This window comes from Arachis ipaensis, chromosome B6 (genome assembly GCF_059453495.1).
Source record: "Arachis ipaensis isolate K30076 ecotype BB chromosome B6, ASM5945349v1, whole genome shotgun sequence".
Taxonomy (NCBI): Eukaryota; Viridiplantae; Streptophyta; class Magnoliopsida; order Fabales; family Fabaceae; genus Arachis; species Arachis ipaensis.
The window spans coordinates 107,351,060-107,365,079 of record NC_142441.1 but is presented as its reverse complement, the minus strand read 5'-3'; the positions used below and the strand labels follow the sequence as shown (position 1 = coordinate 107,365,079).

The window sequence follows — 14,020 nt, the reverse complement described above, 5'->3', positions numbered from 1 at the left end:
ACAAAAAGTATTGTCACCAAATCAATATAATTAAACTAAGTTCAAGGATAAATTCGAAACTCATGTACTTCTTGTTCTTTTGAATTAAAACATTTTTCATTTAAGAGAGGTGATGGATGCATAGGACATTCATAACTTTAAGACAATGTTACTAAATACTAATGATCATGTAATAAGACACAAACATGGATAAGCACTTAACATAAAGAAAACGAAAAACAGAGAATTTAAGAACAAGGAATGAGTCCACCTTAGTGATGGTGGCGTTTCCTTCTTGAGGAACCAATGATGTCCTTGAGCTCTTCTATGTCTCTTCCTTGTCTTTGTTGCTCCTCCCTCATTGCTTTTTGATCTCCTCTAATTTCATGAAGGATGATGGAGTGCTCTTGATGTTCCACCCTTAGTTGTCCCATGTTGGAACTTAGTTCTCCTAAGGAGGTGTTGATTTGCTCCCAATAGTTTTGTGGAGGAAAATGCATTTGAGGCATCTCCGGGATCTCATGGTGATGAGCTTCATACGTCTCTTGAGATCCATGAATGGGCTCTCTTGCTTGCTCCATCCTTTTCTTAGTGATGGGCTTCTCTTTCTCAATGGGAATGTCTCCTTCTATGAAAGCTCCAGCTGAGTAACATAGATGGCAAATAAGATGAGGAAAAGCTAGCCTTGCCCAAGGAGAGGGCTTTTTGGCTATTTTGTAGAGTTCAAGGGAGATGACTTTATGAACTTCTACTTCCTCTCCAATCATGATGCTATGGATCATGATGGTCCGATCTACAGTAACTTCAGATCGGTTGCTAGTGGGGATGATGGAGCGTTGGATGAACTCCAACCATCCTCTAGCCACAGGCTTGAGGTCCAGTCTTCTTAATTAAACCGGCTTGCCTTTGGAGTCAATCTTCCATTGAGCTCCTTCTACACATATGTCCATGAGGACTTGGTCCAACCTTTGATTAAAGTTGACCCTTCTAATGTAGGGGCGTGCATCTCCTTGCATCATAGGCAAGTTAAACGCCAATCTCACATTTTCCGGACTAAAATCTAAGTATTTCCCCCGAACCATTATAATATAATTCTTTGGATTTGGGTTCTTACTTTGATCATGGTTCTTAGTGATCCATGCATTGGCATAGAACTCTTGAACCATTAGGATGCCGACTTGTTGGATGGGGTTTGTTAGAACTTCCCAACCTCTTCTTTGGATTTCATGTCGGATCTCCGGATACTCATTTCTCTTGAGCTTGAAAGGGACCTCAGGGATCACCTTCTTCTTGGCCACAACATCATAGAAGTGGTCTTGATGGGCTTTGGAGATGAACCTTTCCATCTCCCATGACTCAGAGGTGGAAGCTTTTGTCTTCCCTTTCCCTTTTCTAGAGGATTCTCCAGTCTTAGGTGCCATCAATGGTAATGGAAAAACAAAAAGCTTATGCTTTTACCACACCAAACTTAGAATATTGCTCGCCCTCGAGTAAGAGAAGAGAGAATAGATGAAGAAGAAGAAGAAAATATGGATGAGAGGAGGGAGAGGTGTATTCGGCCAAGAAGGGGAAGAGAGGGTTGTGTTGTGTGAAAATGAAGAATGGAGGGCTATATATAGGGAAGGGAGGGGGGTTAATTTCGGCCATATAGGGTGGGTTTGGGTGGGAAATTGATTTTGAATTTTGAAGGTAGGTGGAGTTTATGAGGTAAGTTTATGGGAAAGAGTGGATGGATGTGAGTGGTGGAGTGGTGATAGGGAAGAGAGATTGAGGTAATTGGTGAAGAGTTTTGGGGAAGAGTGTTTATGGGATTGTGTGAAAGAGGGGGTGAGAAGAAGTGAGTGGAGGTAGGTGGGGATCCTGTGGGGTCCACAGATCCTGAGGTGATACTGTGGGGTCCACAGATCCTGAGGTGTTCAAGGATTTACAGCCTTGCACCAAATTAGGCATGCAAAATGCCCTTGCACACAACTCTAGGCGTTCAGCGCCAGATTGGTGCTTGTTCTGGGCGTTGAACGCCCATTTGTTGTCTATTTCTGGTGTTGAACGCCAAAACCATGCTTGTTCTGGGCGTTCAGTGCCAGCTCTTCTCCAGGGTGCAATTCTGGCGTTCAAACGCCCAGATGCTGCCCATTTTGGGCGTTCAGCGCCAGAACAATGCTCTGTTCTGGCGTTGAACGTCAGACAGATGCTTCTTACTGGCGTTTAAACGCCAGTGAGATCCTCCTCCAGGGTGTGATTTTTCTTCTGCTGTTTTTGATTCCGTTTTCAATTTTTATATTTATTTTGTGACTCCACATGATCATGAACCTGATAAAACATGAAAGAACAAGAAAAATAAAATTAGATAAATAAAAATTGGGTTGCCTCCCAACAAGCGCTTCTTTAATGTCAATAGCTTGACAGTGGGATCTCATGGAGCCTCACAGATGTTCAGAGCATTGTTGAGACTTCCCAACACCAAACTTAGAGTTTGGATATGGGAGTTCAACACCAAACTTAGAGTTTGGTTGTGGCCTCCCAACACCAAACTTAGAGTTTGACTGTGGGGGCTCTGGTTGACTCTGTTTTGAGAGAAGCTTTTTATGCTTCCTCTCCATGTTTACAGAAGGATGACCTCGAGTTTTAAACACAAGGGAGTCCTCATTCAATTGAAGGACTAGTTTACCTCTATCAACATCAATCACAGCTCTTGCTGTGGCTAGGAAGGGTCTTCCAAGGATGATGGATTCATCCTCATCCTTCCCAGTATCTAGGACTATGAAATCAGCAGGGATGTAAAGGCCTTCAACCTTTACTAACACGTCCTCTACTTGTCCATAAGCCTGTTTTCTTGAATTGTCTGCCATCTCTAATGAGATTTTAGCAGCTTGCACCCTAAAGATTCCCAGTTTCTCTATTACAGAGAGGGGCATGAGGTTTATCCCTGAACCAAGGTCACACAGAGCCTTTTCAAAGATCATGGTGCATATGGTACAAGGTATTAGGAACTTTCCAGGATCCTGTTCCTTCTGAGGCAATGTCAGTTGATCCAGATCACTTAGTTCATTGGTGAACAAGGGAGGTTCATCCTCCCAAGTCTCAATACCAAATAATTTGGCATTCAGCTTCATGATTGCACCAAGGTACTTGGTAACTTTCTCCTTAGTAACATCCTCATTCTCTTCAGAAGAGGAATACTCATCAGAGCTCATGAATGACATAAGGAGGTTTAATGGAATCTCTATGGTCTCTAGATGAGCCTCAGATTCCTTTGGTTCCTCAGAGGGAAACTCCTTATTGATCACTGGACGTCCCAGGAGGTCTTCCTCCTTGGGATTCACGTCCTCCTCCTCTTTTGTGGTTTCGGCCATGATGGTCATTTCAATGGCCTTGCACTCTCCTTTTGGATTTTCTTCTGTATTGCTTGGGAGAGTACTAGGAGGGATTTCAGTGACTCTTTTACTCAGCTGGCCCACTTGTGCCTCCAAATTTCTAATGGAGGACTTTGTTTCATTCATGAAACTTACAGTGGCCTTAGATAGATCAGAGACTAAGTTTGCTAAATTAGATGTATTTTGTTCAGAGTTCTCTGTCTGTTGCTGAGTGGATGATGGAAAAGGTTTACTATTGTTAAACCTATATCTTCCACCATTATTAAAGCCTTGTTGAGGCCTTTGTTGATCCTTCCATGAGAGATTTGGGTGGTTTCTCCATGAGGGGTTATAGGTGTTTCCATAAGGTTCACCCATGTAATTCACCTCTGCTATTGTAGGGTTTTCAGGATCATAAGCTTCTTCTTCAGAAGATGCCTCTTGAGTACTGTTGGATGCAGCTTGCATTCCATTCAGACTCTGAGAAATCATATTGACTTGCTGAGTCAATAATTTATTCTGAGCCAATATAGCATTCAGAGTATCAATTTCAAGAACTCCCTTCTTTATAGGCGTCCCATTACTCACAGGATTTCTCTCAGAAGTGTACATGAACTGGTTATTAGCAACCATGTCAATGAGTTCTTGAGCTTCTGTAGGCGTTTTCTTTAGGTGAATGGATCCATCTGCAGAAGTATCCAATGACATCTTAGCCAATTCAGATAGACCATCATAGAATATATCCAGGATGGTCCATTCTAAAAGCATGTCAGAAGGACACTTTTTGGCCAGTTCTTTGTATCTCTCCCAAGCTTCATAGAGGGATTCACCTTCTTTCTATCTGAAGGTTTGAACATCTACTCTAAGCTTACTCAGCTTTTGAGGAGGAAAGAACTTGGCTAAGAAAGCCTTGACCAGCTTATCCCAAGAGTTCAGGCTATCCTTAGGTTGAGAGTCCAACCATATTCTAGCTCTGTCTCTTACAGCAAAAGGGAAAAGCATGAGCCTGTAGACTTCAGGATCTACTCCATTAGTCTTAACAGTATCACAGATCTGCAAAAATTCAGTTAAGAACTGAAAAGGATCTTCAGATGGAAGTCCATGAAACTTGCAGTTCTGCTGCATCAGAGAAACTAATTGAGGTTTCAGCTCAAAATTATTTGCTCCAATGGTGGGGATGGAGATGCTTCTTCCATGTAAATTGGAATTAGGTGCAGTAAAGTCACCAAGCATCCTCCTTGCATTATTATTATTTTCGGCTGCCATCTCCTCTTCTTGTTCGAAAATTTCTGAATGGTGCTTGCTGGCTTGCTGTAATTTAACTTCTCTTAGTTTCCTCTTCAGAGTCCTTTTAGGTTCTGGATCTGCTTCAACAAGAATATTCTTGTCCTTGCTCCTGCTCATATGAAAAAGAGAGAACAGAAAAATAATAATAATAGGGATCTTTTTTACCACAGTATAGAGGTCCCTGTGTGAGTAGAAGGAAAGAAGAAGAAAAAAATGTAATGTAAGAAAAGAAACACAAGGGTGAGGAGAGCAGAGACGTGAGATGAAGAGAAGTGTTAGTAGATGAATAAATAAATAGAAGGAGATGAGAGAGAAAGAGAATTTTCGAAAATTATTTTTGAAAAAGAGTTAGTGATTTTCGAAAATAGTTTTTGAAAAAGGTTAGTAATTTTCGAAAATTAAATTAAAATAATTAGTTAATTAAAAAGAAATTTTGAAAAAGAGGGAGATATTTTCGAAAATTAGAGAGAGAGGGTTAGTTAGGTAGTTTTGAAAAAGATAAGAAACAAACAAAAAGTTAGTTAGTTAGTTGAAACAAATTTGAAAATCAATTTTTTGAAAAGATAAGAAGATAATAAGTTAGAAAAGATATTTTAAAGTCAAATTTTTGAAAAAGATATGATTTTGAAAAAGATAAGATAATAAGATATTTTTTAAAAGATATGATTGAAATTAGTTTTGAAAGAGATTTGATTTTTGAAATCATAATTAATGACTTGATTCACAAGAAATCACAAAATATGATTTTAGAACTTAAAGTTTGAATCTTTCTTAACAAGTAACAAACTTGAAATTTTTGAATCAAAACATTAATTGATGATATTATTTTCGAAAATTATGTGATAAAATTAAGAAAAAGATTTTTGAAAAGTATTTTTATAATTTTCGAAAATAAATAAGAAAAATGAAAAAGATTTGATTTTTGAAAAAGATTTTGAAAAGATAAGATTTTTAAATTGAAAATTTGATTTGACTTATAAAAACAACTAGATTTTAAAAACTTTTTGACTAAATCAAATCATATTTTCGAAAATTTTGAGTAAAATAAGGAAAAGATATTTTTTTTATATTTGAATTTTTATGATGAGAGAGAAAAACACTAAAAATGCTCAATGCATGGAAATTTTAGATCAAAACAATGAATGCATGCAAGAATGCTATGAATGTCAAGATGAACACCAAGAACACTTTGAAGATCATGATGAACATCAAGAACATATTTTTGAAAAATTTTTAATGCAAAGAAAACATGCAAGACACCAAACTTAGAAATCTTTCATGTTCAGACACTATGAATGCAAAAATGCATATGAAAAACAACAAAAGATACAAAATAAGAAAACATCAAGATCAAACAAGAAGACTTACCAAGAATAACTTGAAGATCATGAAGAACACTATGAATGCATGAATTTTCGAAAAATGCAAGATGAACATGCAATTGACACCAAACTTATAACATGAGATATGACTCAAACAAGAACACAAAAATTTTTTTTTTTATGATTTTATGATTTTTTTTTTGTATTTTCTTTTAATTTTTTCGAAAATCATTTGAAAAAGAAAAATAAGGATTCCAAAATTTTTAAGATGAATTCCAGGAATCTTGCACTCTTATTCTAAAGCTCCAATCTTAGGGTTAGGCATGGCTTAATAGCCAGCCAAGCTTTAGTATATAACTCAGACATGCCACGGCTGACATTCCAATTAACTTGCATCTATGCTGATGGTTGGAAGCCCCTATCCAAAAGAATTAGACATGGCTTTACAGCCAGCCAGGCTTCAACATGCTTCATGAAACACTAGAATTCATTCTTAAAAATTCTGAAGAAAAATATATTTTTGAAAACATTTATTTTAAAATATTTTTTTTCCGAAAACAAAGGAGAAATTTTTGAAAAATTTTTGAAAATAGAACAAAAAGAAAATTACCTAATATGAGCAACAAGATGAACCGTCAGTTGTCCAAACTCGAACAATCCCCGGCAACGGCGCCAAAAACTTGGTGCACGAAATTGTGATCTCAGGCAACGGCGCTAAAAACTCTGTACGCACGTCTTAATAAATCGTTTGTCATTCACAACTTTGATACAACTAACCAGCAAGTGCACTGGGTCGTCCAAGTAATAAACCTTACGTGAGTAAGGGTCGATCCCACGGAGATTGTTGGTATGAAGCAAGCTATGGTCACCTTGTAAATCTCAGTCAGGCGGATATAAAATAGTTATGGAGTTTTCGAATATAATTAATAAATAAATAGGAAATAAAGATAGAAATACTTATGTATATCATTGATGAGAATTTCAGATAAGTGTATGGAGATGCGTTCGTTCCTCTGAACTTCTGCTTTCCTGCTGCTTCATCCAATCAATCTTACTCCTTTCCATGGCTGGCTTTATGTAAGGACATCACCATTGTCAATGGCTACTTTTCATCCTCTCTGGAAAATGGTCCGATGCGCTGTCACTGCATGGCTAATCGTCTGGAGGCATCACCGTGGTCAATGGCTGCATCCTATCCTCTTGTGAAAATGCTCCAAATGCTCTGTCACAGCACGGCTAATCATCTGAGGTTCTCGATCATACTGGAATAGGATTCACCCTCCTTTTGCGTCTGTCACTACGCCTAGCACTCACGAGTTTGAAATTCGTCACAGTCATTCAATCCCAGAGTCCTACTCAGAATACCACAGACAAGGTTTAGACTTTCCGGACTCTCATGAATGCCGCCATCAATCTAGCTTATACCACGAAGATTCTGATTAAGAGATCCAAGAGATAATCATTCAATCAAAGGTAGAACGGAATTGGTTGTCAGGCACGCGTTCATAGGAAATGATGATGATTGTCACGTTCATCACATTCAGGTTGAAGTGCGAATGAATATCTTAGAAGCGGAATAAGTTGAATTGAATAGAAAAACAGTAGTACTTTGCATTAATCTTTGAGGAACAACAGAGCTCCACACCTTAATCTATGGAGTGCAGAAACTCTACAGTTGAAAAATACATAAGTGAATACAGGGTAAGCATCGCTGAGTGGCCAGCCTCCCATGGAGGTCTAGAGATCTAAAAATGATCAAAAGATGTCTAATACAATAGTAAAAAGTCCTATTTATACTAAGCTAGTTACTAGGGTTTACAGAAGTAAGTAATTGATGCATAAATCCACTTTCGGGGCCCACTTGGTGTGTGCTTGGGCTGAGCTTGAATGTTACACGTGCAGAGGCTCTTTCTGGAGTTGAACGCCAGGTTGTAACGTATTTCTGGCATTCAACTCTGGTTTGTGACGTGTTTCTAGCGTTTAACTCCAGACAGCAGCATAGAACTGGCGTTCAACGCCCTTTTACGTCATCTAAAATTGGTCAAAGTATGGACTATTATAAATTGATGGAAAGCCCTGGATGTCTACTTTCCAACTCAATTGAAAGCGCACCATTTTGAGTTCTGTAGCTCCAGAAAATCCACTTTGAGTGCAGGGAGGTCAGAATCCAACAGCATCAGCAGTCCTTCTTCTACCTCTGAATCTGATTTTTGCTCAAGTCCCTCAATTTCAGCCAGAAAATACCTGAAATCATAGAAAAACACACAAACTCGTAGTAGAGTCCAGAAATATGAATTTAACATAAAAACTAATGAAAACATCCCTAAAAGTAACTAGATCCTACTAAAAACATACTAAAAACAATGCCAAAAAGCGTATAAATTATCCGCTCATCAACCTCCAAGTGATGGCATTGATGCCACCTTTGGGTTGGGTAAAGATTGAGAAAGAATTGCATTGGAGCTTGAAGGCTGATTGTTGGGAGTAGATAATGAATCCATCCAGGAGATGAGAGCTTATAAAGTGGCATTCAGACCGTTAATGGTAGAGTTCAGTGTAATCTGAATGTCTTGTTGTCCTTGTGCAAGAGAATGAAGTATCTCATCATTAGAAGAGGAAGGGGGTTAAGTAATCTAAGGGGTCTGTTGTTGGTTGTTCTGAGGTGTTTGGGACTGCCTTAGGTGAGGTGCTCTATAAGGCTGGTTTTGGTTCTGCTGTTGGTAGGGGGATTCTGCTGATACCGGTTTTGTTGATGGTTATTATTATTCTACCTATGATTTCCCTAGTTGTCTCTGCCTCCTCTGTTATAGTTGTCCCTCCATCCTTAGTTGGAGTTATCCCTCCACCCCTGGTTGGAGTTGTCTTGCTAACCTTGGTTATAGTTCCCACCTTGATTATAATTGCCGCCTTGTTGATAGTATCCTTGATTCGGGCGGTCATAGAAATTATGAGTAGCTGCCAAGGTGTTGTCTTCCTGTTGAAGCTGCAGACACTCATCAGTGTAATGAGTATAACATGCACATATTCCGTATACTCTTTGAGGAACCAACTGTTGACTCTGTTGTGGTGGGGGCTGAGGTTGTTGTTGATTCAGCTGAAGCTACTTCAATATGTTGGTCATATCTCCCAGAGTCTGTGTGAGAGCAGCAGTCTCACTGTTAAAAGAAACCTCCGTAACAGCCTTGGGATGGTTGGTCCTATGCCTAGTATTCCGGGTAGATTCAGCTAGATCGGCGATCAGCTGCCACGCTTCTGTCGCCGTCTTGTACTTCTTCAGAGAGCCATTGCTTGTAGCATCTGATGTAGTCTTATCCTGAGACTTCATGCCTTGTGTGAAATAACTGATCAACACCAACTGGTCGATCTTGTGGTTGGGGCACGAGTCTAGGAGATTCCTGAAGCGTTCCCAGTACTCATAAAGGGTTTCTGATTCACCTTGGATAATGCAGAAAATCTCCTTCCTCAGTCTATCTGTAACTTCAGCTGAAAAGTATTTTTCCAGAAACTCCCTTCTGAGCAGATCCCAATTGGTAACGACTGATAAACCCCGATTTCGTGGTTTATTTCGTGCTTGTTTTGGGAAATTTATTCACCTTTTCCCATATTTATTCAACGAAATAGCATGGTTTTGTAATTCTCCCTTAAATTTTGCTTAAGTGTAAAAACATGCTTTTTAGGCCCTAATTTGGTGATTTTTATTTCACTTTAATTCCATTCGATGCCTTGATGTGTTTGTTAAGTAATTCCAGGTTCATAAGGGGCAAGTATTGGATGGAAGAAATGAGGAGAAAAGCATGCAAAGTGGAGAATGCATGAAGAAACAAAGATTTGGAATGCACCAATGGACGCGCACGTGTACAAGGCGCGCACGCGCAAAAGTGGTTTCTCACAAGGATGCGCACGCGTTCATGCCGCTTCCGTGCGGGTTGGAAATTTGCCAGCGACACGCACGCGCACATGGCGCGCGCGCACCGATATTCTTATATGGCCCACTTAATGGCAAAATGCTGGGGGCAATTTCTGAGCTGCCCAGGCCCAAATCCAACTTGTTTCTGAGTGTATTTCATGCAGAATTGAAGTCCAAGCAAAGGGGGAGCAATTAGTTTTAGCCAACATGAGCTTTTAGTTAGTTTCTAGAGAGAGAAGCTCCCTTTTCTCTCTAGAATTAGGTTAGGTTGATTTCCATCTTAGATCTAGGTTTAATTACATGTTTTCATCTTGTTTCCTTTATAATTTCTTACTTCTACTCTCTCATTCTCATGTTCTGTAATGTTAATTTCTCTTTTATGTTCATAGATGCTCTTGTTGGATTTGATTTCCCTTCAATGCAATTTATGATTAATGTTCTTCTATTATTAACTTGCTTTATTGTTGTTTAATTCCTTGAAATTGAATATTGTAGATTTACATTCCTTGCAATTTGCTATGTTTCCCCTTTTATGCCTTCTAAGTGTTTGACAAAATGCTTGGAATGATGTTAGAGTAGATTTTGAGCATTCTTGGCTTGGAAAGAGTAATTGGGCAATCTTGAGTCATGAAAACCCAACTTATGTTGGTGATCTAGAGTTGTTAGCTAATATTGTTTCCATTGACGCTAATCTTTTGCTAATTAAATTAGTGAGTTGATTAGGACTTTTGGAATATTGTTTCCATTGACGCTAATCTTTTGCTATTTTAATTAGTAAGTCGATTAGGACTTTTGGATTGAGATTAGCTAGTCTCATTAGACTTTCTCCCTATTTGTTGGAGTTGACGTAATGAGATAAATTCTTGTTTATATTTGTGACATGATTAATTAATTTTGTTTGACATTCTCCCGATGTGTGAGTTAACTAAATAAGATGAATTAGTCATGCATGACTAGGATAGAAAGCCTATGATCTCAATCCATTGCCATGAACGTCTCTCTTTATTACTTGCTTTCTTTAATTACTTGCTCAATTTACTTTTCTTGTCTTTTTATTTTATTGCCCCTCTAATCAAACAAAACCCCTCTCTTTTTACCCCATCATAGCCAATACGCAAGCACTCCATTGTATCCTAGGGAGACGACCCGGAGTCCAAATTCTTCGGTTATAAATTCATTGGGGTTTGTTATTTGTGACAACCTAAATTTTTGCATGAAAGGATTATTGATTGGTTTAGAAACTATACTTTACAACGAGGATTCATTTATGAAATTCTAAACTGTCAAGAGTTCGCTCATCAAAATGGTGCCGTTGCCGGGGAACCAATGGTGCTATTTTATTGGCTATTGTAAATATTGTGAATAGCTTTATCTTTGGTTTGTTTGTTGATTTTTGCTAGTTTTAGGATTTAGTCTCCTTCATTTCTTATTGCTCTTTGTTTTTATTTTCTACTTCACTATGAATTCTCACTTTGGCTTTGAGTGTAGCTCAAACTATGTTGTAGGAAATGAAAGCCTCAATGAGGATGTGCATCAAGGAATTGGAGATCAAAGGTGGGAGGAGCCTCAGACATTTGATCAACCTCCATGGCAACAACCTCCGCCAATGCACTATGAAGAAGGGCCATTCTATGATGCATGTCAATCCACTGGCTATGGTGAACTCCCTTGTGACTTTCAAGAACCAACATCATATGCCTATGAGTCATATCCTCAATATAGCCACACATCATACTCACAAGCTTCATACCACCATTTACCTCCACTTGACCATAACTCATACACACAATATCAACCACCGTTAGAATCACATGTAGAACAACCACCATCCCAATACCAATACTCTCAAGAACCACAAATTCCACATACACCACCTCAAGAACTCCACCAATATGAACCACCTTCCGATTACAACAATCTTTCCCTAACCGATGAATTTTCTCTTCCAACCCCATCTCCTGACAAAGCCTTCATGTTAGAACTGAGAGACCTTGAATCTCGTATTTTAAGGCGACAAGAGGAGGATGAAACTAAGTTTAAGGAGTTAAGAGTGAGGGTGGCCGGCATAGTAGAAGCCGTGGGTCGCCTGACATCAAACCTGAACTCATGCACCATAAGTACTCCCGTTGTTAAATGTGGAGAAGCAATCAAGGAGCTTAGTGAGGATATGAACTTGGAACTCCATGGTGAGGAAGGAGAGTTGAAGCAAGAAGCGCAACAAGAGGAGAAGGTAGAGATTAGCGAACAAAAGGAAGTAGTGGATGGATGTTTAGGATATGTTGAGCACATTAAGGAATCCAAAGTTGAGGAACCCCCTTCCAAGGAGTGTGGAGGGAATATTAAAGAGAAGAGCAATGTTGCGGAAGTAAACAAAAAGTTGGAGGAAACTGATCAAGAAGTGGATTCCGTCACTAGTGATTTTTTGCCCACCTTGATCAATCCCCTTGACGATCCTGTTGAACCTTCCCCCAGTAGATTGGAAAGAAAAGTTGAGGAGGACGTACAACCTCCAAGGCCTAGTGCGAGTGAAGAACTGGGAGAAGTATTCCAAGCAACAAATGCTCCTATTTATGATGATTCCGAATCAACATATGATCCTTTCGAGTTTGAAGAATCCTTCCCCGAATTGTCTGGATTCGATGATGAGGTAGATTTTACTTTCCCTCCTATCTATGATGAGAGTGATGGGGAAGAAATAGAAGAAATTGGTGAAGAGGAATGTGAACTTGAGGAATCTTGGCATGAGGAGGAATTTGAAGAAGCTCGCCAAGTGGTGGAAACCTCTAGAAGAGGATGGACGGGAGTAGAGCATGCTTTATCAAGATCTTTGGGAACTTCTCCACCTAGTTCGTCATCCAATCCTCCGCTTGAGTGGGTAAAACTTCTAACTCTCAGCTTTATAATCCCACTAGAGTATGGTTTGCTTGAAATGGATGGCCAACTTAGGACGCTTTGTGGAATTAAGCGAAAAAGGAGGATGTTTAGTGGTTGGCATTCTAAATCTAGGCTCATTATGGTGGGAAGCTCGAAATTAGAGAGCATGGATTGGTGCAATGCTAAATTAAATAGGTCTAGGAGAGTAGTTTGGTGCTTCTGTGAGAATTCTGTTTTCTCGTCACCCAGACAAAGTCAAGGCAATCAACTAGAAGATGGGTGCGAGGACAAGATATGGGATCCTGAATTATCCTATGACAGTCATTTTCGGGAGCTCAAGTCTTGGAGAGAACCTCACCAAAGCTTCATGAAGAAGGTTGGAAATTCTGACAACCAATTGAAGGACAAGCACTTTTGGAGGTTCAAGGATGGATACAAGCATAAGCCACCTTGATAAGAAGCCTCCCGATGTCCAACTTAAGGACTTAAACTAAAAGTGCTTGGTGGGAGACACCCCACCATGGTAAACTCTTTCCATTCTCTTGTAGATATAATGAATGAATGAATTGGGTTCCATTGTATATAGTTCCTTTACTTCTTGGTATGTTTCTCTTTGTTTACTAAGGTATTTATGCATTTTGTGCTTTAATGAGGGATGAATTTTTTTGAATTGGGTTTTTGCCTAAATTGCAAGTTTTCTCAAGTTGTTTGAAAATTGTACCTATGTCTCAAAATGTGCTTAATCTTGCACCTTAGCTTGTTCTAGAGTTTTAAAGAAGGATGAGAAGTTATGAGATCTTTTGATTCTCATAAAAAAAATAAAAAAAAAACAACAACAACAAGTCACGCGCAAGCGCAAGGCGCGCGCGCATCGGCTGCGCATTTAAGTTTTCTGGGCCAAGGACCAGAGAGTTGCGCCACTTTTGGGCCAACTCTGTGCCTCAACTCACGCGAACGCACGCTATACGCGTCCGCGCCACTCCCTGTTTCTCTGTCCACGCGTTGGCGTATTTCATGCCTCCGCGCCTATCCAATAAGCTCAAGCCATCCACGCGAATGCGCACATTGCGCGCGCGCGTCGATGTGTCTTAACATTATCCAGGCCAAAGGACCCGAGAGTTGTGCCAACTTTGGGCCTCTTTTGTGCCTTCGACCCAGTACATTCGTGCCGACGCACACCGTACGCGTCCGCGCCCATTCTAACCCCTCCATCTACGCGCAAGCGCGCATGGCGCTCCCGCGCCGTTCTTCCATTTCTCCCACCCACACAAACGCGCAAGGTGCGCGCACACGTGGAT

At 39.7% G+C, this 14,020-nt stretch overlaps 1 non-coding gene across 1 annotated transcript; it reads left to right on the top strand.

Annotated features, from left to right (window-relative positions):
* The first annotated feature begins 4,094 nt into the window (after window positions 1-4,094).
* LOC148562220 (small nucleolar RNA R71) lies at window positions 4,095-4,202 on the top strand. Its single transcript, XR_015887241.1, has one exon. It is a non-coding gene; the product is annotated as a small nucleolar RNA R71 (small nucleolar RNA).
* Window positions 4,203-14,020: the final 9,818 nt, after the last annotated feature.